Raw genomic sequence first — 25,654 nt, forward strand, 5'->3', positions numbered from 1 at the left:
AGCTCTCCCTCCCAAGGGATTTGGGTGCAGAGAACTGTTTATCTGGTCTGTTTCCTTCAGGTTCCGGCGGTGTCTCAGGCAGGGGTCCTGCCGCTCCTGGGCCCTCCCCCACGGGAGCCCAGAGGCCTTATACAGTTTCCTCTTGGGCCAGGGATATGGGCAGGGGTGAGCAGTGTTGGTGGTCTCTTCCGCTCTGCAGCCTCAGGAGTGCCCACCTGACCAGGCGGTTGGGTCTCTCTCTCACGGTGTCTGGGAGCAGAGAGCTGCTGCGGGCCGGGATCCGCAGGTGTCTTCATGAAACTCTTAGGAAATAGATGGAACTAGAAAATATCAACCTGAGTCAAATAATCCAATCACAAAAGGACAAACATCATATGCACTCACTGATAACTGGATATTAGACCAAAAGCTCAGAATACCCAAGGTGTACCTTTTGTGAATTGTAATTCACAAACTACATGAAGCTCAAGAAGAAGGAAGACCAAAGCATGGATATTTCAGTCCTTCTTAGAAGGGGGAGCAAAACACTCACAAGAGAAATACACAAAATATAGAGCGGAGACAGAAGAAAAGGCCATCCAGAGACTGCCCCACCTGCAGATCCATCCCACATCCAAACACCAAACCCATACAACATTGATGACGCCAAAAAGTGCATGCTCACAGCGGCCTGCTATAACTGTCTCCTGAGAGGCTCTGCCAGAGCACAAGAAATACAAAGGTGGATGCTCACAGCAAACTATTGGACTGAGCACAGGGACCCAAATGGAGTAGTTAGAGAAAGGACTGAAGAAGCTGAAGGAATTTACAAACCTATAGGAAGAAAAGCAATATCAACTAACCAGACTCATCAGAGATCTCAGGGCTTAAACAGCAACCAAAGAGTACACAGGGAGGGATCTATATCTGCAGCTGCATATGCATCAGTGGATAGCCTTATCTGGAATCAACAGGAAAAGACGCCCTTGGTTCTATGAAGGCTCAATGCTCCACTGTAGGGGAATGCCTGGGAATGGGGGAGGGGGGGAGAGAGTGGTTGAGTGGATAAACACCCTCATAGAAGCAGGGCATTGGAGGAGGGGATACAAGATTGTAGAAGTTGAAACCAGGAGCAAGAATAACATTTGAAATATAAGTAAAGAAAATATCCACTAAAAGTAAAATAAGAAAGATGATTATAGACTTTATTTCTAAGTTGTAAAAAGTTTCAAATGATATCTATCTAAGAAAGCAGGAAAACCAGCACGATCCAAATCGAGTCAAGGACATTTTTTTCTGACTTCTCCTACTTGTCTAAGCCTTCTTTCTCTTTGTCCTTAGTACTTACACATTTTTCAGAATACATGATAACATGTTAAAACGTTTCTCATAAGTTCACACATGTAATCAAATCATAAATTGAAATAGAAATTTAAAACAAAAAATATTTACATGCATATTCATTAGGAGTAATTATATGGCAAAACATTCTTCATCAGTCACAGTTTCACAGGTTCCTTGAAAGATAAAAACACATAGCTAAGATATTTATGAAGTTTTGTATGAACTCAGTCTTCTGTCTTAGCATCTATAGTAAATTGTAGTTCCCTTTTTATGACCTTTGCTTAATTGTTTTACAACCTCTTGGAATGTTCTCTGAGTGGTAGAAAGTCTGGTTAGTATCTAGAAGCAATTAACAGGTAAAACATGGGAGACTGCCAGATTTCTCAATGCAGGGTTTTTTTTTTTTGTTTTGTTTTGTTTTGTTTTGTTTTTGTGAGTTTGGATTATATGCTTTCAGTTATACTAGTAAAAACAAAACAAAACAAAAAAAAACAAAAACAAAAAAAAACCAAACAAATTAAAAAACCTAAAAGCATGGTAAGTATAATTTATATACTTTTTTAATTGAACATCTTTATTTCAAATATTAATCCCTTTCCTGGTTTCTCAAACATAAGCCTCCTCTCCCATACCCCTCCCCTTCTATAATGGTGTTCCTTTGCCCAACCAGCACAACTTCCCACCTGTGGACATTCCCCTACACTGGGGCGGGGGGTCCAGCCTTGGCAGTACAAAGATCTCATTGCAGTTTTAGCTATAAGAAAAGGCCCTAAAAGGAGTCTCACTATTGCTGTAAATAAATAAAAAGTAAATAAATAAATAAATTTAATTTAAAAAAAACTTAATAAACACCAACATAATTTTAGGGATTCTTATAGATTCAACATTAAGAATTAAGAAGTCATCTATTTATCTATATAGAATCCCTACAAGACAGTACATATTCCTGTGTTTTCAGAGCTCCACTTAAAGAGGTGAGGAAATAGCTAATGATTGTTACATATGTTTAATAATTACAGAAAAATCATATTAAGAGCAGGAATCTTTCCTAAAATGATTTATTACTAGGCCTTGCTTATCAGAGTTTCATCATAGATAGTATCTAAAGCAAAGTCATTTGAGGAAGTCACATGCTAGATACTAGCTTGTCTAATGATGGCTCATGGCTAAATTTAAAGTTGGGAATGAGAGATATGGACAAAGAAGATGGGCACTGTACTACATGGGGGCTTTGGAGAATATTATCAATGCACTGAATTGCTTATAAGTATAAATATATTATTATTAAGATTTTCAGTGACAATTTTTATGGTGGGGAGGAGGACTTGTTCAGCAATTAAGGGTGTCATTATTCCAGAGAATCCAAATTTGATTCCCAAAAATCATACCCAAAACCAATACAAATACTGGACTTAATTGGTACAAATACTAAAGGCTCATATATTCACACATAAACACAGATACAAACACACACAAAAAGAAAAGAAAAGGTAGTCATAATAATAGCAATATGATGACAAGCAGTACAGGTATTGAAACATCAAAGGCAAGATCATCCACCTAGCAGCCTATAGGAAAATCTCTTAGTCTACCTACTTGAACTTATGTTTGAAATCAATTATAATGCTATTTTTGTTGATGCATGCATGTGTTATGAAATTAACTTTATTTTTATTTGAATGATTAATAAAGTTCTTTGAGATCACAAACAGAAATAATAAAAATTAGCAAATATTAATTTTATATTAAAGCAGACAGATAAAAATATAAATGAAGTAACATAGTCCAAAGTAAAAGAATTGATAAGTAAGATGTTGAATTTGAGAAATAATATCAATGACATTTTCTCATGTGTAAATATTATATATTCAAATAAAATATATATAAAATTTAAAGACATGTATGAATTTTGAGAAGTCCATGATTAATTACGTAATAAAAACTACTACTAGATCAGAGGAACTAAAAATATATAGTCAAAGAACAATGATCAGAGACAACTTTAATAAAACAGATTTGATAACTTTTTGCACACCTAATTTTTAAATTGCATGCTTTTTAATACATGTTTTGCAAATGAAAACCATTTTATCATTTCTGTTCTTGAGATTATACAATGCAATGATTGCATCATTTCCCCTATCCATTCTCTCTACAGAAATTCTCTTATTATTTTAAGTTCATGGACTTAACTTTCATTAATCGTCCAGGAGGACTTAAACTGACACAACACACACACACACACACACACACACACACACACACACACACACAATTACAAGTAACTAAAGAATGCTATGAAATAGTTTACCTAAGGTGTAATATTCTTCCACAGGAAAGATTATAATTTTCCCCAGGAAAGATTTTACATAACATCAGTCTATATTTGTTTTATTAGTTATGGAATATGAATGTTTCAGTTGGATGCCCACATCTACCCATATAAGATGGATGGTAAAATAACCCGTATGTTGCTGATAGAAAGGGCCATCAATTCTTACCACAGTGAGAAATTGCCAAAGCCTGCACTATATGCTTTGAGCTGCTTTTTATTTGTACATTTAAATTTGATCAAATATAACTCTGCAGATAATATCTTTCTTAGAATAAACAGAGAGAAAAGGAGAGCTCACAAACAAGATCTCACTGCCAATGAAAAGTGCAAATGGAACAAATAAAGGTCAGTGGTTACAACTGGGTAGCTACCAAAGAAGAACTTTTGTAGTTATTATTAATACATGTAAAAATAAGGTCATGTTGGGCTGATGTTTACATCCAAGATCCAGTCATTGTTTTTTTACTGAAAAACTGCATTGCTGAAATTCCAAGAAAGAGTGAGGTCAATTATAAAGCCAACTCAGAATAACAATATATTTAGGAATGGAACCATATTCACTACTAATATACATGAGGGAAGACATGCTACAAAGAATCCAAAATGGCATTATCTACATGAAAAATGCTCTAGAAAATTGGCTTCTCTTTTAATATAGAAAATTGCACACATGGTGCATAATTCTCATAAAATAATAGTCTATTAAAAACAAAATTGACTAGAATTGAAATATTGTGATACATCAATTTTATCAAACTATGAAGAGTAAAAGTGAATATGTATTTGATGAAATTAAATTTGATACATATGCTCAATCCCATATTTTACTTGATGTGAAGGAAAATAATTCACTTTCAGCAACCAATAGAGAAAATTCTCAGTTTTACTTGGAAAAAATCAAGATATGACAATCAAAGGATTGACCAATATGTCAACAAAATGATTTATATATGGTAGGATCCTAGTGCTTGCCCTGAAGACCAGAGCTCGATATTAACTCATACATTGTAGGATGACAACCTTCATTCAAACAGTTTTGCCTTCACCTAAAAATATGGGCTATATCAGAAGAATATATATATACATACAAATAAAGAATATGATAACAAGTTTGAAAAGATTGTATTGTTAATATGACCCGGAAACACGAAAGGGCAAAACATTCAAAATGTAAATAAGAAATACTCAAGTTAATAAAAAAATTAAAAAAAATCATTCTAGGATTTAACAACCTTTTCCCCATTTTACTTCAGTACATAATCTCTATTCTTTCCTTTTAATTTTTCCACTTATTTCTACATATTGGACATAGTTGTCTCCTGATAGTAATTCCAACATTCAGTACTTTTACCCATGGACCATTTTTCTTGCTATATTGATAATAGAGTGTATATAAAACTGAATACATTATGTGTACATTAAATGAAAAAATATGACAATAAAAGAAGACACTTTTCTTTTACTCATACGTAGCATTATATCCAAAATATTGTTACTACATTATAGTAAAAGTGACTGAATTTTGTCATATATTTAGCTTATTTTCTTCTGATTTTATGCAAGTTTAATGTTCTTTACAGAAATAAATCCTTTTATTCATAATGACTAAACCAGACATTAATTGCTCACATATCTGTAAATAGAGTCTTTGCAGTGAAGAGCTTACTCCTGCACATAGTAAGTAGAAACACATACTCATACATATTGGTACCACAATTGCTGAGAGGACAGGGAACCAGAAAAGAGGATTTATAAGGAATATTGATGATAATGAAATAGAAGAGTCTCCACAAAAAAAAAAAATTTACCACATCTATTATCATATGACAAATTATTATGATCTACTTTGGGTCAAAATATGATTCCCCCAAAAAAATAGAATACTATGAAATATTTTATTCAAATAAATTTTATATAACCATATTTGATGTTTTAAAAATTCAAAATAAAGTTGCCAAATAAATATTACATTTTAATTTATATCTAAACATATTTCTCCTCCTCTGTCATTGATTTAATGACTTAATACTTCAAAAGATTTTACCAAGCACCGAATATTATCTCATAGAGCATAATTCACCGTCATACCTTCTTTGCTTTTTTTAAAAATTATTATTTTGACAAATTCACTCTCAAAGGTTCTAAAATCTTTCATGTATTTGTTTTGGTCATTTTCAACTTGCTGGTTTCCAACACATTTCTTAATGTATTCACAGGAATCTAGAAGTGGAGGTCTGTTTAGGATAAAAGCATCTTATTTACTTTATCAAGAAATATATATGAATATTTCTGTCCAACTCAGCAATACCTGACTGAGATTATCAATTAACCTGGAAATTTGACATAAGCTAAGATACATCACCATGATGAAACTCTTATAGTCAATATGTCTTGGTCTATATGTATATAAAAACAAGAATAAATACTGCATACAAATGAAGTAAACAGGAAAACACAGGAGAGTTGTCTGAGAATAAAAATTAAATTATCAAACAAACACTTATAATAAAACATGAGATATGTGAAATATTGCTGAAGCACAGAAGTATTCACAACTTCTTCTTCTTCTTCTTCTTCTTCTTCTTCTTCTTCTTCTTCTTCTTCTTCTTCTTCTTCTTCTTCTTCCTCTTCTTCTTCTGCTTCTTTGAAAGAACAAGGATGGCAAACTGGTACAATCATTCTGGAAATCAGTCTAAAGGTTCCTCAGAAAATTGGACATTCCACTACCTGAGGACTCAGCTATACCTCTCCTGCTCAAATACCCACAAGATGCTCCAACATACAACAAAGACATATCCTCCACTATATTCAGGGCAGTCTTATTTATAAAAGCCAGAAGCTGGAAAGAATTCAGATGCCCTTCAAAAGAGAAATGCATGCAGAAATGTGGTACATCTACACCATGGAGTATTACTCAACTATCAAAAACAATGACTTCATGAAATTAATAGGCAAATGGAATGAACTAGAAAGTATCATCACGAAAAACACACACACACACACACACACACACGCAAAACAAACATACTTGGGATGCACTCATTGATAAGTGGCTATTAGCTCTAAAGCTCGAATTACCCAAAATAAAATCCACAGACCACATGACGCTCAAGAAGAAGGCCAACAAAGGGGGCAAATGCTTCACTCTTTCTTAAAACAGGGAACAAAAATATTCATGAGAGGGGATAAGCAGACAAAGTTTGTAGCAAAGACTGAAGGACCAGCTGCTCAGAGCCTGCCCCACATGGGTATACAGCCATAGATAGATAGATAGATAGATAGATAGATAGATAGATAGATAGATAGATAGATACAGATACAGATACAGATACAGATACAGATACAGATACAGATACAGATACAGATACAGATACAGATATAGATAGATATAGATGAAGATTAATGAGGCTAAGAAGTGCTGACAGGAGCCTGATATAGTTATCTCTTGAAGTCACAGTCAGAGAATGTCAAATACAGAGGCAAATGCTAGCAGCAAACCATTGCAGTGAGAATGGGATCTGTGTTGGAGTAATTAAAGAACAGATTGAAAGAGCTGAAAGGGGTTGCAACCCAGAAGAACAACAATGCCAACCAACCAGAGCTTCCAAGGACTAAACTACTACCCAAATACTATATACATGTACTTACCCATGTCTCCAGCTGCATATATAGCACAGGAAGGACTTGTTGGGCAAAAATGGAAGGCGAATCCTTTGGCGCTGTAAGGCTGGAATCCCCAGTGTAGAGTTATGTGGGAAAGGGGGTTGATTGAAAATGGGGAAAACCCTTATAGAAAAAAAGGAGGGGGTGGGAAAACTGGGAAAGGGAATACATTTGAAATGAAAATTTTAAAAATCCAATAAGAGAAATAAGAAAGAAAGAACAGGGAAATGAGTGGTTTATTCGATAGATATGTTTTGTAGGCGTTTTGTTAGTCATATGTAACCATTGAAAACACAGCTCTGTTTGCCATCTTATAACTCTTTTTCAATAAAGTATGTTGAAATTTATTACTTCAAGTTCAAAGACAAACTGCAGCCTCACTGGTAGCATTTTTTCCCTAATGATCACATGTTCTTCACATCAGCTTAGACTCTCGCTATCGTCGTCATATGAGAAGCTTTTTATTCAACCTGTTCTATCTTCAGCTTCCAGCAGTTGAATGTTCAAATGGCTATACCTTACTGGTTTTTTTATAGTTGTATATAGTTTATTCATTTTTTTACTTTTCCTTTTATTTGATATTTTTATTTGCATTCAAATGTTATCCCTTTCTGGGTATCCCTTCAATAAATCAGCTATCTCCCCCTGCTTCTATGTGGGTGCTCCCTCACCTATCCACCCACCCTTTCCCACCTCCCCACCTTTACATTCCCAAACACTGTGGCATCTAGCCTTCATAGGACCAAGGGCCTCTCCTACCATTGATGCTTGAAAAGGCCATCCTCTGCTACATGTACTGCTGGAGCTATAGGACCATCCCTGTGTACTCTGTGAATCGTGATTTACTCCCTGAGAGATCTGAGGAGTCTTGTTGGTTGATATTTTTGTTATTCTTGAGGTTGCAAACCCCTTCAGCTCCTTCAGTCCATTCTCTCTCTCTCCTCTATATTCACAACTTCTAATTGAGACATTCTTAACTCTAGAGTCAGTTACAAATAACATATATATTCTATTTGCTCAAGCATCACAACAATCAGCACTTATTACATTTAATGACATTATATAATATCACAGGTACAATCATGACTAAATGTTATGAAGAACATGGTCAGGTTTAGAATAAACCTTTAAATCATAACATGGAAACCTTTTCAATCATTGTACCATAGCAAGAATGGTAAATAAGAGGTTATGGTTATCAATCAAATGGGAAACTAAAGTGAATACAGTCAAAGTTACCATTTAATTCCACCCTGATGAGAAAAATAATCCAAAAAGAAAATATAATTAACAAAAAGATTCTAGAATCTCTAAGAATGAATTTGTAAAAATTAAAAGATAAACAATAAATAAAATTTAATGGTTATACCCAATAAGTAATAAGAATTCTGAATTTGAAAAATATATAATTGTACTTACTGTATTTACTTGTCCCAATATTGATATGGTACTGTTGCATATGGCATTTTCTTCCCAGTGTAGAAAGTATGAAGAGGAAAAAATGCAACAATGACATCATTTCATAGTGAAATTCTTCAGTGAATATGTAATAACATCTACTGATATTAAAAACAAAAGCAGAGACAAATTTGAGAATCTGCAAGATCCAGAAGATAAAAATCCAGGTGAAAATCCTATTATTACATGAGTCTGCTTGATGCAGAACACACAGTATGCAGTACATATTTGCTTGGTTCATGTTTTTGTGACCATGTATGTTTTGAGTTTGTTGATGATTCAATCTGTCACAATAAACATTCCAAAGGATTGGGAATCCCATTTTGAATTTTGAAACTATTCCTTCCCTTGGACTCTGTGGCTGAGGCCCTCTATTCACATGAAAAACAAGTTGACAAATATGTTTGTTCATATTCTTCACTAGCCAAATGCAATATGACTTCAGCAAAGATTACAAACAACAAGAACTCAGGGTTGTTTTCTCCTGGGATGAATTGGCTAAACATATGAAGCAAGAAACTTTTAATATGAAAAACAATTTAATCAGATCCCTACAGCTTATATAAGAGGAGAGCAACTCAGTGAAAAAGGAAAAGGCTAAAAAGAAATCATTGGAGGTACAAACTCTCAAATTAATGTTTTGGAGAGCTTTTGGTGGCAACTAACAAGTGTTAAGTATGGGAAACAACTTTCAAGCCATTTAGAGAATATGCATTCGTATAGTTTATCCCAACATTTCCTACTTATAGTCCAATAAAGGGGCTTTATCTCTAATATCTGTAAATTTTACACAATAAAAATTATCACTTGGTCCTTCTAAGACTGAACCCCAAGTTAATGTGATTGTTGGGGGGAGGGTGGCAATGGGGGGAGAATTGGGAGGGGAACACCCATTAAGAAGGGGAGGGGGAGGGATTAGGGGGATGTTTGCCTGGAAACCGGGAACGGGAATAACATTTGAAATGTAAATAAGGAATACTCAAGTTAATAAAAAAATAAAAAAATAAATAAAAAAAATCCCCCATTTGCCTGGTTCTCCAGATGATATGGGTATGGGAGCTCAACAAGAACATTTTTAACAAGTTCCCATATTGTGTTTTATAATGTCAATTAATATTTGTTTACCTGAGCTAACGGTATGCATCATGACACATGTTAGCATATGATACAGGAATTTATAGCCACTTAAACTGACAATAAAAAATGAACTAGAAATGTTATTTTGAAAATTCTGCTTCTTGTTCAAAAAGTCCTTATTGTTTCCTAAGAGAGTAACTATTTCACTGATGTGAAACACTGGTGAATAGTCTTTAAAAAAATTATGAGAACTCTCAAGTTAAGAATCATTATTACAATGTCCAGTTCCTTTGAATTTAACAACTTTAAACAAAGTATTTAGGTACTCTTCCCTATCTTGTTGAGTCCAAAGTTCTGTAGGGGGTTTGTGTCAAATGAGCATGATGAAAAGTGGATTTTAAGTTTATACTTACAAGGAAACCAAAGAAAATTTTATTTGTGGGGTTTGAGACTATGATTTAATTATCAGAACTTCACTAATTAATATTAAGCTCTGGACTTACGAAGTTTACTGTTAATCTAGATTTCAAACCCATCAAAGACCTGAGAGGTATACATTTAACCTGAGTAAGCATGGTGTGCAGACCAAGGAGCTTCTGTGTTAAATAAAATGACAGAGATTTATTGGCTTCTTAGAAGAGTCAACCAAAGCTTATCCATAAAAGTGGGGACATCCATCTTTAACACCCAAGCCCAGAAGTTCTGAGAGACCTAACCTTGAAGCAGAAAGTTTGGAAGTACATCCTATATTGTCTAAGAAACATCAGGCAATGACTACCCAGTATGCATAAGAAGAGAGGCCACTTAACTGACAATGAGAATAGACACAATGAAGAAACCAATACCATCACTCCATAGGTTAAAGGAAAAAGACTCATTCAAATTTGACAAAGCTGTCTTCTAGAAAATAGTTAAGAAGTCCTAGTAGCCAGTATTAACCTTCACATGGCAATAGATACCAGTCTTATATTACTGGAAGGCACACAAGTTTCTCTTCCCAGAGATGAGGAAAATTACTCCCTATTTAGCAAGCAGGTACCTTATTCAAACTTCTGATGGATTGGGGCTTTTGTCTAAATCACTGTCCTTGTGAAAGGAATGTCTTGGGAACCAAAAAACTTATGTTGTTACCTATCTCAATTATTTAACAGCTTGGTAATATGCACTTAGCAAATACATAAGTAGTTAGACATATATCTTAAGTTAATTATTGTTAATCAAATTAGATCTTTATAACATTAAATTTTCAATTCTCTTCCAAAAAATCCTTACCAATCTAAGATATTCCAGACTTTTCTCACTTTTTTATTCTAAAAGGAGATCCAATATTCTTCACTGCTTTTCCTTTTCACAAATCCTCAGTTTTGTGACCTAACACTAGACAGAAGAAAAAGAAGAGAGGATACAGAGAAAGAGATCCCTGAATATATTTTTTTCTTTCATCCCTGAGCATTAACAACCTGCAACTAACCTTTCTATATGACCAAAAACTGACAACAGCAACCTTCCACCCCACCTCTCAAAGGAAAGAGAGAATTGTTCTCTATAGAAAGCTTCATTTTGTGTGGCAGCCACAACATGTTTGGATACTGTACTGGCTTGTTTAGTGTGTCAACTTGACACAAGCTGGAGTTATCGCAGAGAAAGGAGCTTCAATTGAGAAAATACTTCCATAAGTCCCAGCATTAATGTATGTTCTCAACTAGTATTCTTGGGGGGAGGACCCATCCCATTGTGGCTGGTGCAGTCCCTGGGTTCAAAGTCTATAAGAAAGCAACCTGAGCAAGCCAGGAAAAGCAAGCCAGTAACTAGCATCTCTCCATGGCCTCTGCAAAACCTCCTGCCTCCTACCCTATGTGACTTCTAGTCCTGATTTCATATGTTAATTAACAGCAATGTGGAAGTGTGAGCAGAACAAACCCTTTCCTCCCCAACTTGCTTCTTGTTTGTGATGTTTGTGCAGGAATAGAAACCTGGATTAAGAGAAATTGGTCCAGGAATGGGGTTTTCCTGTGACTGGAAGGACTTTGGAATGTTGAGCTAAAGAGCCACTGGGATGTTCTGTAGGAGCTTGAAAGAATGTGAATTTTGGAATTTTGGAAAGAAATGGAATGCTTTAAATGGGGTTTAATGGGCTATCCTAGTAGGATTAGAGAAGACTATGTTACTGAGAGGTTTGAACTGTACAGACCTAGCCCAGGAGGTTTCAGTGAAAAAGAATTTAAGTATGAGGCCTACAGACAGTTTTATGGTATTTTGGGGGGAAATGTGGCTGCTTTTCACCATTGTCCAAACAGTGTGCCTAGGTTAAGGTGAAGAGATTTAGATTAATTGCTTTGAAAAAAGAAGTCTCAAAACAGCCTGGTGCAAATTCTGATATGTGGTTACTAAAATTCACTCTTTTTCTTGAGTTAGAAAGGGTTCTTATTTCTAATTATTGAATTTACATACTTATATAATTAAATGTATATAATTTTTATGAGTAGATTTGATAGAAATTTATTTGAGGGGGATATTCGTTATAGGCCTTTTGGCTTTTCTATTTTTCTATTTTTATTTTTTATTAGATATATTTCTTTACTTACATTTCAAACATTATCAACTTTCCCGGTTTCCAGTCCATTATTCCCCTTTCAGTCCTCCTAACCCATACGGGTATTCCACCTATCCACCACCTTAATGCTCCCACCCCCAAATTCCACTACTCTGAGTGTACAACCTTGGCAGGACCAAGGGATTCCCTATCAACTGGTGCGCCAACAAGGCTATTCTCTGCAACATATTAATCTGGATCCCTGAGTCAGTCCATGTATATAACCTTCGTTAATGGTTTAGTCCCTTAAGCCCTGTTTGGTTGACATTATTGTTCTTTTTTTTTCTTTTATCTTTATTAACTTGAGTATTTCTTATTTACATTCCAATTGGTATTCTCTTTCCCGGTTTCCAGACTAATATCACCCTAACCCCTCCTTCTCCCCTTCTATAAAGATGTTCCCCTCCCCATCCTGACACCATTACCGCCCTTGCCCTAACAATCATGTTCACTGGGGGTACAGTCTTGGAAGGACCAAAGGCTTCCCCTTACACTGGTGCTCTTACTAGGCTATTCATTGCTACCTATGAGGTTGGAGCCCAGGATCAGTCCACGTACAGTCTTTGGGTAGTGGCTTAGTCCCTGGAAGATCTGGTTGGTTGGCATTGTTGTTCATATGGGGTCTCGAGCCCCTTCAAGCTCTTCCAGTCCTTTCTCTGATTCCTTCAAAAGGGGTCCCATTCTCAGTTCAGTGGGTTGGTGCTGGTATTTGCCTATGTATTTGCTATATTCTGGCTGTCTCTCAGGAGAGACCTACATCTGGTTCCTGTCGGCCTGCACTTCTTTGCTTCATTCATCTTACCTAATTGGGTGGCTGTATATGTATGGGCCACATGTGGGGCAGGCTCTGAATGGGTGTTCCTTCTACCTCTGTTCTAAACTTTGCCTCCCTATTCCTTCCCAAGGGTATTCTTGTTTCCCTTTTAAAGAAGGAGTGAAGCATTCACATTTTGGTCATCCCTCTTGAGTTTCATGCGTTCTGTGTATCTAGGGCAATTCAAGCATTTGGGCTAATAGCCACTTATCAATGAATGCATACCATGTGTGTTTTTCTGTGATTGGGTTACCTCACTCAGGATGATATTTTCTAGTTCCATCCATTTGCCTATGACTTTCATAAAGTCATTGTTTTTGATAGCTGAGTAATATTCCATTGTGTAGATGTACCACATTTTATGTATCCATTACTTTGTTGAAGGACATCTGGGTTCTTTCCAGGTTCTGGCTACTATAAATAAGGATATTATGAACATAGTGGACCATGTGTCTTTTTTATATGTTGGGGCATCCTTTGGATACATGCCCAAGAGAGGTATAGCTGGGTCCTCAGGTAGTTCAATGTCCAACTTTCTGAAGAACCTCCAGACTGATATCCAGAATGGTTATACCAGTCTGCAATCCCACCAACAATGGAGGAGAATCCCTCTTTCTCCACATCCTCACCAGCATCTGCTGTCCCCTGAGTTTTTGATCTTAGCCATTCTCACAGGTGTGAGGTGAATGCTTAGGGTTGTTTTGATTTGCATTTCCCTTATGACTCAAGATGTTGAACATTTCTTTAGGTGTTTCTCAGCCATTCGGCATTCCTCAGCTGTGAATTCTTTGTTTAGCTCTGAACCCCATTTTTTAACAGGGTTATTTGTCTCCCTGCGGTCTAACTTCTTGAGTTCTTTTATATTTTGGATATAAGGCCTCTATCTGTTGTAGGATTGGTAAAGATCTTTTCCCAATCTGTTGCTTGCCATTTTGTACTAACAAGAGTGTGCTTTGCCTTACAGAAGCTTTGCAGTTTTATGAGATCCCATTTGTCGATTCTTGATCTTAGAGCATAAGCCATTAATGTTTTGTTCAGAAAATTTTCTTCACTGTCCATGTGTTTGAGATTCTTCCCCACTTTTTTCTATTAGATTGAGTATATGTGGTTTAATGTCGAGGTCCTTGATCCACTTGGACTTAATCTCTGTACAGAGTGATAAGCATGGATCAATCTGCATTCTTCTACAGGTTGACCTCCAGTTGAAGCAGGACCTTTTGCTGAAAATGTTATCTTTTTTTCATTGGATAGTTTTGGCACCTTTATCAAAAATCAAGTGACTGTAGGTGTGTGAGTTCATTTCTGGTTCTTCAATTCTATTCCAGTGGTCTATCTGTCTGTATCTGCACCAATACCATGCAGTTTTTATCACTATTGCTCTGTAAAACTGCTTGAGTTCAGGGATCGTGATTCCCCCAGAAGTCCTTTTATTGTTGAGGATAATTTTAGCTATCCTGGGTTTTCTGTTATTCCAGATGAATTTGCAAATTGTTCTGTCTAGCTCGCTGAAGAGTTGGATTGGTATTTTGATGGGGATTTCATTGAATCTCTAGATCGCTTTTGGTAAAATGGCCACTTTTAGTATATTAATCCTGCCAATCCATGAGCATGGGAGATCTTTCCATATTCTGAGGTCTTCTTCAATTTCTTTCTTCAGAGGCTTGAATTTCTTATTGTACAGATCTTTTACTTGCTTGGTTAAAGTCACACCGAGGTATTTTATATTATTTGGGAATATTATGAAGGGTGTCGTTTCCCTAGTTTCTTTCTCAGATGGTTTCTCTTTTGTGTAGAGGAAGGCTATTGATTTATTTGAGTAAATTTTATACCCAACAACTTTGCTGAAGTTGTTTATAAGGTTCAGTAGTTCTCTAATGGAACTTTTGGGATCACATAAATATACTATCATATCTTCTGCAAATAGTGATATTTTGACCTCTTCTTTTGAATCTGTATCCCCTTGATCTCCTTTTGTTTTGCTCTGGCTAGAACTTCAAGAACTATATTGAATAAGTAGGGAGAGAGTGGACAGCCTTGTATATTCCTTGATTTTAGTGCTTCATATTTCTCTCCATTTAGTTGAATGTTAGCGACTAGTTTTGCTGTATGTGGCATTTACTATGTTTAGGCATGGGCCTTGAATTCCTATTCTCTCCAGGACTTTTATCATGAAGTAGTGTCGAATTTTCTCAAATGCTTTCTCAACATCTAATGAAATGATCATGTGGATTTGTTCTTTCAGTTTGTGAATATACTGGATCACGTTGATAGTTTTCTATATATTAAACCATCCCTGCATGCCTGGAATGAAGCCTACTTGATCATGATGGATAATTGTCTTGATGTGCTCTTGGATTCGTTTTGCCAGAATTTTATTGAGTATTTTTGTGTCGATATTCATAAGGGAAATTGGTCTGAAGTTCTCTTTCTTTGTTGGGTCTCTGTTTGATTTAGGTATAAGAGTAATTGTGGCTTAACAGAAAGAATTCGGCAGTGCTCCATCTGTTTCAATTTTGTGGAATAATTTGGATAGTATTGGTATGAGGTCTTCTATAAAGGTCTGATAGAATTGTGCACTAAACCTGTCTGGATCTGGGCTCCTATTGGTTGGGAGATGTTTAATGACTGCTGCTATTTCATTAGGAGTTATGGGACTGTTTAAATGGTTTATCTGTTCCTGATTTAACTTTGGTACCTGGTATCAGTCTAGGAAATTCTGTTTCCTGAAGAGTTTAAAGTTTTGATGAATATAGGCTTTTGTAGTACTATCTGATGATTGTTTGAATTTCCTCTGATTCTGTAGTTATGTCTCCCTTTTCATTTCTGATGTTGTTAATTTGTACACACTCTCTGTGTCTTCTCATTAGTCTGGCTAAGGAATTATCTATATTGTTAATTTTGTCAAAGAACCAACTTTTGGTTCTGTTTCTTTTTTGTATGCTCCTTTTTGTTTCTGCTTGGTTGATTTCAGCTCTGAGTTTCATTATTTCCTGCCTTCTACTTCTCCTGGGTGTATTTGCTTCTTTTTGTTCCGGAGCTTCTATGTGTGCTATCAAACTGCTGACATGTGCTCTCTCCTATTTCTTTCTGCAGGCACTCAGACCTATGAGTTTTCCTCTTAGCACAGCTTTCATTGTGTCCCATAAGTTTGGGTGTATTGTACCTTCATTTCATTAAATTCTAAGAAGTCTTTAATTTCTTTCTTTATTTCTTCCTTGACCAGGTTATCACTGAGTAGAACATTGTTCAACTTCCATGTATATGTGGACATTCTTTCCATATTGTTATTGAAGACCAGCTTTAGACCATGGAGGTCTGATAAGACACATGGGATATTGTTATCTTTCTGTATCTGTTGAGGCCAGATTTAAGACCAATTACATGGTCAATTTTGCAAAAAGTACCATGAGGTGGTGAGGAAAAAGTATATCCTTTTGCTATAGGATAGAATGTTCTATAAATATCTGTTAAGTCCATTTGGTTCATGACTTCTCTTATTCTGTCTATGTCTCTCTTTAATTTCTGTTTCCATGATCTGTCCATTGATAAGAGTGGGGTTTTGAAATCTCCTACTACTTGTGTGAGTTGCAATATGTGTTTTGAGCTTTAGTAAGTTTTCTTTCATGTATGTAGGTGCCCTTGTATTTGGAGCATAGATATTTAGGATTGAGAGTTCATCTTGGTGGATTTTTCCTTTGATGAATATGAAGTGTCCTTCCTTATCTTTTTTGATGACTTTTAGTTGAAAATCGATTTTATTCGATATTAAAAGGACTAATCCAGCTTGCTTCTTCTGACCATTTGATCGGAAAGTTGTTTTCCAGCCTCTCACTCTGAGGTAGTGTCTGTGTTTGTCTCTGAGGTGTGTTTCCTGTAGGCAGCAGAATGCAGGGTCCTCTTTGTGTATCCAGTTTGTTAATCTATGTCTTTTTATTGGGGAGTTGAGACCATTGATGTTGAGAGATATTAAGGAATTGTGATTATTGCTTCCTGTTATATTCATATTTAGATATGAGGTTATGTTTGTGTGGTTTTCTTCTTTTTGTTTTGTTGACAAGATGATTAGTTTCTTCCTTTTTCTAGGGTGTAGCTTGCCTCCTTATGTTGTGCTCTACCATTTATTATTTTTTGTAGTACTGGATTTGTAGAAAGATATTGTGTAAATTTGGTTTTGACATGGAATATGTTGGAGTCTTCATCCATGTTAATTGAGTGTTTTGTAGGATACAGTAACCTGGTATGGCATTTGTGTTCTCTTAGGGTCTGTATGACATCTGTCCAGGATCTTCTGGCTTTCATAATCTCTGCGAGAAGTCTGGTGTGATTCTGATAGGTCTGCCTTTATATGTTACTAGACCTTTTTCCCTTACTGCTTTTAATATTCTTTCTTTATTTTGTGCATTTGGTGTTTTGACTATTATGTGTCGGGAGGTGTTTCTTTTCTGATCCAATCTATTTGGAGTTCTGTAGGCTTCTTGTATGTTTATGGTCATCTCTTGCTTTAGATTAGGGAAGTTTTCTTCTATGATTCTGTTGAAGATATTTACAGGTCCTATGAGCTGGGAGTCTTCACTCTCTTCCAAAGCTGTTATCCTTAGGTTTGATCTTCTCATTGAGTCCTGAATTTCCTGTAAGTTTTGGACCAGTAGCTTTTTCCATTTTACATTATATTTGACAGTTGTGTCGATGATTTCTATGGAATCTTCTGCTCCTGAGGTTCTCTCCTTTACCTCTTGTATTCTGTTGTTGATGCTTGGATCGACGACTCCTTGGCTCTTCCTTTGGTTTTCTATATCCAGGATTGTTTCCTGTGTTCTTTCTTTATTGCTTCTATTTCCATTTTTAATTCCTTCAACTGATTGTTTGTGTTTTCCTGGAATTGTTTCAGGGATTTTTGTGATTCCTCTCTGTAGGCTTCTACTTGTTTATTTATGTTTTCCTGTGTTTCTCTAAGGGAGTTCTTCACGTCTTTCTTGAAGTCCTCCAGCATCCTTATCAAATGTGATTTTAAATCTAGATCTTGCTTTTCTGGTGTGTTTGGATATTCAGTGTTTGCTTTGGTAGGAGAATTGGGCTCAGTGATGCCATGTAGTCTTGGTGTCTCTTGCTTGGGTTCCTGGGCTTGCCTCTTGCCATCAAATTGTCTCTGGTTTTACTTTGTTCTGCTATTTCTGACAGTGGCTAGACCTCATAAAAGTCTGTGTTTCAGGAGTGCTGAAGACCTTCATTCCTGTTTTCTTTCAGTCAGTTATTTGAATAGTGTTCTGCTTTCGGGCGTGTAGTCTTTCCTGTCTACTTGTCTTCAGCTGTTCCTGTGGGCCTGTGTCCTGATTCCAGGAGGCATGATGCTTGGAACAAAAAAGTTGGTCTTACCTGTGGGCCAACTACTCAAGTTGCTCGTGGGGGGCTGCTTTTGAGCTCTCCGTGAGGGCAGCAACCAGGAGGGCCTGCACCACCTTTTCCGGGAGCCCCTGTGCACCGGGGTCCCAGATGGTGTTAGGTGTTTTCCTCTGGAGTCAGAAATGTGGTCAGAGTATAGTCTCTTCTGGCCTCCCAGGCGTGTCTGCCCTTCTGAAGATTTAGCTCTCCCTCCCATGGGATTTGGGTGCAGAGAACTGTTGATGCAGTCCCTTCTGGTCCGGGTGGTGTCTGTATCATGGGGGACCTGCAGCTCCAAATGGCATTATTGTTCTTACAGTGTTGCAAGCTCCTTCAACTCTTTCAATACTTCCTCTAATTCTTCCCAACAGGAGTTATACTCAGTTCAGTGGTTTGCTGCTAGCATTGACCTCTGTATTAGACATGCTCTGTGTGTGTCTTTGAGGAGAGATCTATATTCGGTCCCTTTCAGCATGTAATTTTTGCTTTATCGATCTTATATAATTTTTGTGGATATATATATATATATATATATATATATATATATATATATATATGGGTCACAAGAAGGGCAGGCTCTGAAATGCAATTCCTTCAGTCACTGCTCTAAACATTGCTTCTATATCCCCTCCTATGGATATTTTCCCCTTTTAAGGAGTGGGAGCATCCACATTTTGGTCATCCTTCTTCAGTTTCCTGTGGTCTGTGGATTGCATCTTGGGAAGTTTCAGCTTTTGGGCTACTATCCACATATCACTGACTGCGTACCAAGTGTATTTTCCTCTGATTGGGTGACCTCACTCCGGATGATATTTTCTAGTTCATTCCACTTGCCTTTGAGTTTCAAAATGTCATTGTTTTTGATAGCGGAACAGTACTCCATTGTGTAGATGTACCACATTTTTTGAATCCATTCCTCTGTTGAAGGGCATATGGGTTCTTTCCAGCTTCTGTCTATTATAAATAAGGCTACTATGAACATAGAATAGCATGTATCTTTGTTGTATGTTGGAGCATCTTTTGGGTATATGCTGGGTCCTAAGGTAGTGCAATGTCCAATTTTCTGTGGAACCTCCAGACTGATTTCCAGAATGGTTGTACTAATGTGCAATCCCACCAACAATGGAGAAGTGTTCCTCTTTTCCACATCTTTGTCAGCATCTGCAGTCCCTGGAGTTTTTCATCTTAGCCATTCTGACTTGTGTGAGGTGGAATCTCAGGGTTGTTTTGATTTGCATTTCCCTTATGACTAAAGATGTTGACCATTTCTTTAGGTGCTTCTCAGCCATTCAATATTCCTCAGCTGTGAATTCTTTGTTTAGCTCTGAACCCCATTTTAACAGGGTTATTTTAATTTTGAATCATTTGATTTTGATATATTTGTGTTTTAATCAGTACACACACACAAACACACACACACATACACACACACACACACACACACACACACACACACACACAGTTCAAGGTTTTGGGCATAGTAGAAAGATACCCCTAGGTGTTTTAAGACAGGTTGTCTCATTGCTATGACAAGACACCTGACAAGTGGAGTTTAAGGAAGGAAGGGTTATTCTAAGAATTTTGCAACTCAGGTTTAAGTTCAGTTTACATACCTCAACTAATCCTAGCTAGAAATTACAACATAGTGTGCCAAGGTATTTGCTTACAAGGTGATTATAGATCCCATCATATTAATGGTCATATTAAAAATCACACTGTGTCTCACTTTGGAGTCATTGCAGAATAATCTAGAGCTATCATCTGTCTATGCGACTTAATTTTTAATAATGTCCAAGCATATCAACAGGCTTACAAATTCTGGCTGCCCTCAAATGCTTTATGTAAACTAGATTGCCTAGAACTCAAGAATACTATTTTGTCTCTGCTTTCTAAGTGCTGAGACTAAAGGTTTACACCACCCCATCCAGTGCTGAAATTTTTCTAGCCAGCTGTTAAGAGAGTACTTGAGGACACTGTAAAAAACATCATGGAGCTGAGCTTAACTGGCAATCATTTTATTGTACCCATTATCAGCATTTTGTCCTCCAATCTGAGCAAACTTGAAGAACAAAAATAGCACAGGCCCTACTTACCCTTAGTCATTCTCTCAGGGGCATTGCCTGAGGTCCTCATGTCTATTGCTTATATTACAGATGTCCACATAATTCCTCTGAGAGCTGCTGTACTAAACAATAACATGGGAGAAACAGCATAATGCTTAAGAGTATGTACTAATCTTGCTGAGGACCTGAGTTCTGTTCCTAACACCTGTGTCAGATGTTTCATAACTACCTTTGATTCCTATTCCAGGGGACTCTGACACCTTAGGCCTCCACAAGCTCCTAGCATACATGTATACATACATATATACATGAATATATACATGAATACATACATACATACATGCATACATACATACATACATACAGATAATTTTAATAAGGCTTTTTAAAAAAGGTTATTTAAATAGAGCAAATAAATCTAGGCATTTAGAGCTGGAAAATGGTTTAAACAAAAAAAGTGTTGCATGGCACAAATGCATGAGGTCATAATGGTTACCTATACTCAAACTCCAAAACATCCAAGTTATTGGAAAACATGGTGAGATGTGCTTATTATCAGCACTGGAGAAGTGAAAACAAGACCATCCATAAGGCTTTTTGAACAATTAACCTGTCTAAAACAATTTACATCCAAATAAAAGTGAGACCTTATCTCAAAACTCAAGGTAGACCCAGAAGGAATGACTGTGACTGTCCTGTCTTACACATGCATGAGTATATGCCAACATGAACATGCTCAGTTATGCATGCACACACATTTAAAGGGCTAGAAACTGCAACTTGAACACTATGCAAAGAAGTAGCCTAACAGAAATATAGCCCACATGTGTTACAGCATCACTGGTGATGATATCAAACCCTTAAGCTCTGTACTTCCCCTTTCAAGAAATAGGTATTGAAGGCTTCAGTTGTAGATCAATGGTGCAGCACTGGTTTGGCATGCCCAAGGTTCTTGGTTCAGCACTGTTAAAAAATTGTAAGATGAGAAGTAAGAGAAGTCACGGATAAATAACGGGGAAAGGGGGAAAACTGAGGAGGAGAAAGAGAAGAAGGAAAAGGAGATAGGGAGAAAAAGATGACCTTGAACTGAAAATGAGTAGGGAAGTACTTGCCTTCCACAGACTGTTTCTAAATCTCTGAGTTTCATCCCATACATTAAAGATTATGCCCTTGAGAACATATCTTAAGGTTGTATTTCTGTGTAAAGACACCATGACCATGGCACCTTTTATAAAGAGAAACATTTAATTGGGGTGGCTTATAGTTTAAGAGATTAGTCCATTATTATAACAGCAGGTCACATGTGAGAGCTGCAGGATAACATGAGAGTTTTATATCTTGATCCTCAGGCAGCAGAAAGAGACTGTGCCATGGTTGAGCTTAGGAATCCTCAAAGCCTGCTCTCACAGTGACAGTCTCCCTCCAAAGGAAGGGCCAAACACACTCCAAGAAGGCTGCATCTCCTAAAAGTGCCACTCAGTATGCATCAAACACTCAAATACATGTGTCTATGTGTGCCTTAGGTATTTAAACAACCAAAGAGCATTTCCTTATAAAACAGGTCCTCCATTGCATTGAAAATTGATCTACACTACATCTGCTTTACCCAACTTTTTTTTTTTTAATTTGATGGAAGTTGCCTTCTTTTTTCCTTCAGTTTATAACTAGAGGAGAGCAGTTGATATGTGGAGAGTATGTTCCTGAAGCTATCAAATATTCTCAATACTGTGAGAAAACACACAAGTGCAACACAATGTGACCCATCTCTACCACTCTTGAGGATACCAGAAGGAAAGTTTGTTAGTAGATACTTGTATACCCACAAACATTTCGGTAGTTTTCAAAATTGCTATGTACAGAATCCATCTGCACAATTCCTCATTGATGAGCAAATCATCAAATCCTCAAACTGAAGCTACACTACTTTCAGTACTACACTACTGAAGCTTGAAATTTAGTGACCAAAGGTAGCTTAAGAAGTTAAGGGCTTATTTCAGCTAACAGCTTATAGTTCATTATTGAGTGAAGTCAGGGCAAGAAATCAAGGCATAAACCTCAAGGCATAAAGGGAAGTTGTGAGCATGGAGATATGTTACTTACTGACTGGTTGCCATGGCTTTCTCAGTTTGATTTTTATACACCCCAGAACCACTTGTTAAGAGGTGGCATCACTCACAGTGGACTGGACCATCTTACAAAAAAAAAATTACCACATAGCCTTTCCTACAGGTCACTCTGATAGAGTCCTCCTCTATTTGTCATTGATTTTTGTTGTTGTTGTTGTTTTTAAGACAGTGTCTCATTATATTGTTTTGGCTCTCTTAGAACTCACTATGTAGGCCAGCATGGACTGAAGATCACAAAGATCCTCATGCCATTGCCTCCCAAGTGCTAGATTAAAGGCTTGTGCCAACACAACCTGTTAGATGTATCCTCTTAAAATTGAGACCCCTTCTTCCCAGATGACTCTTGTTTATATTAAGTTGATAAAATCTATCAAACATGGATTTCCTTTTTCCTCCTTAAGATTTTAATGACAAACTCTTTCCTCTTCATCATAGTAGATAACTATTTTCCAGGCATAGCTCTAACCCTGTTCATCAGATCAGCCTTGCCTGCCCACTAGAGATCATCAGAGCCTGTGGATTGTTGACATTCTCGTGAGGAGAGTGAGAGAATCATTCCTGTCAGAGTCTAGGCTGTAAAGCAAAAATACTGTGGAAGGTTGTTCATGAGAAATCCATCTATTACTTTGGGTGAGCCACTGTTAAGACATTCCAAAGCAGCTGCTTTCTCATTCCCTCACACTTTTACCAGTAATGCTTTACCCATGTTCTATCAACTTAGTGATTGCCGTGCCCAACCTCGACCAGAAAGGAAGACACGACCAGAGGAGATCTTCTTCAAGCAGTTTACTCAGGAAACTTGATACAACCTTCTGACCCAGGGGAGCACCCGCACCACACTTAAATAGCGAGCACTGGCCAATCCTAGCAAGCCACATGGGTCATGCACATAGGCTGTCACTATGGGGAAGCTAGCAGGCCAGGCAGGCATAGCCAAATAAGGACTTCTTTACTACAAGGAGTGCTCACCTTTGGGAGAATGGAAGGCGGAAAGCAGTGCCATTTTGAGGCACAGCATGGCACGTCGCAGCTCCCTACAAGTGATCTCACTGGTTCCGCAGTAAGGACTCTATTGGAATCACATCTTGCTTTTTCATTAGGACTTTAAAGGGAAGTCATCTGCCCCAAGGTAATAAATTCATACATTAGTCCGAATGTATGTTCTTCCCCTCCAATCTGTGCCTGGGATGAGCATTGGCTGAGATCAGGGTCTAGAGAAGGGTAAATACAAGAGCAGTTAAGGGCAAAAAGGATCAGAAGTGGGACATCATTTGTTACATAGGAGGAAAGACAGAGAGGAAGCACATTTTGATATGGCTTTTCTTACTCTGACAACTTCTGTTTCTTTTAAGATTTATTTAAACATAAAACTTCCTCAGAAATGTTATGCATTGATTACACAGCTTTTCAAAATATATTTTCTTGTTAAGTCTTCCTTGATTACCTAAGAATATTGAAAAAACAACAAGTCAAGCAAATAGCAATTTTAAGAAGTAAAAATTATCATTACGATAAAATCAATTTTCTTCCAACTCAATATCTTCTTCTTTAAGGGGGGTATGATACAGCCTTGCAGCTACAAAAAGATTAAAGAGGATGACTCTATTAGAATTTTATTGTGTTTCAATTGGACACAAAGTTAATAGACTAAAAGTTGTTTCCTAACACCCCTCCATTGTTGGTGGGATTGCAGACTGGTAAAACCATTCTGGAAATCAGTCTGGAGTTCCTCAGAAAATTGGACATTGAACTGCCTGAGGATCCAGCTATACTTCTCTTGGGCATAAACACAAAAGATGCCTCAACATATAAAAGAGACACGTGCTCCACTATGTTCATCGCAGCCTTATTTATAATAGCCAGAAAATGGAAAGAACCCAGATGCCCTTCAACAGAGGAATGGATACAGAAAATGTGGTACATCTACACAATGGAATATTACTCAGCTATCAAAAACAACGAGTTTATGAAATTCGTAGGCAAATGGTTGGAACTGGAAAATATCATCCTGAGTGAGCTAACCCAATCACAGAAAGACATGCATGGTATGCACTCATTGATAAGTGGCTATTAGCCCAAATGCTTGAATTACCGTAGATCCCTAGAACAAACGAAACTCAAGACGGATGATCAAAATGTGAATGCTTCACTCCTTCTTTAAATGAGGAAAAAGAATACCCTTGGCAGGGAAGGGAGAGGCAAAGATTAAAACAGAGACTGAAGGAACACCCATTCAGACCCTGCCCCACATGTGGCCCATACATATACAGCCACCCAATTAGACAAGATGGATGAAGCAAAGAAGTGCAGACCGACAGGAGCCGGATGTAGATCGCTCCTGAGAGACACAGCCAGAATACAGCAAATACAGAGGCGAATGCCAGCAGCAAACCACTGAACTGAGAATAGGTCCCCTGTTGAAGGAATCAGAGAAAGAACTGGAAGAACTTGAAGGGGCTCGAGACCCCAAAAGTACAACAATGCCAAGCAACCAGAGCTTCCAGGGACTAAGCCACTACCTAAAGACTATACATGGACTGACCCTGGACTCTGACCCCATAGGTAGCAATGAATATCCTAGTAAGAGCACCAGTGGAAGGGGAAGCCCTGGGTCCTGCTAAGACTGAACCCCCAGTGAACTAGACTATGGGGGGAGGGCGGCAATGGGGGGAGGGTTGGGAGGGGAACACCCATAAGGAAGGGGAGGGGGGAGGGGGATGTTTGCCCGGAAACCGGGAAAGGGAATAACACTTGAAATGTATATAAGAAATACTCAAGTTAATAAAAAAAAAGTTGTTTCCTATTAACTATTATATCGATCGT

Source organism: Rattus norvegicus, chromosome 4 (genome assembly GCF_036323735.1).
Source record: "Rattus norvegicus strain BN/NHsdMcwi chromosome 4, GRCr8, whole genome shotgun sequence".
Lineage (NCBI taxonomy): Eukaryota > Metazoa > Chordata > Mammalia > Rodentia > Muridae > Rattus > Rattus norvegicus.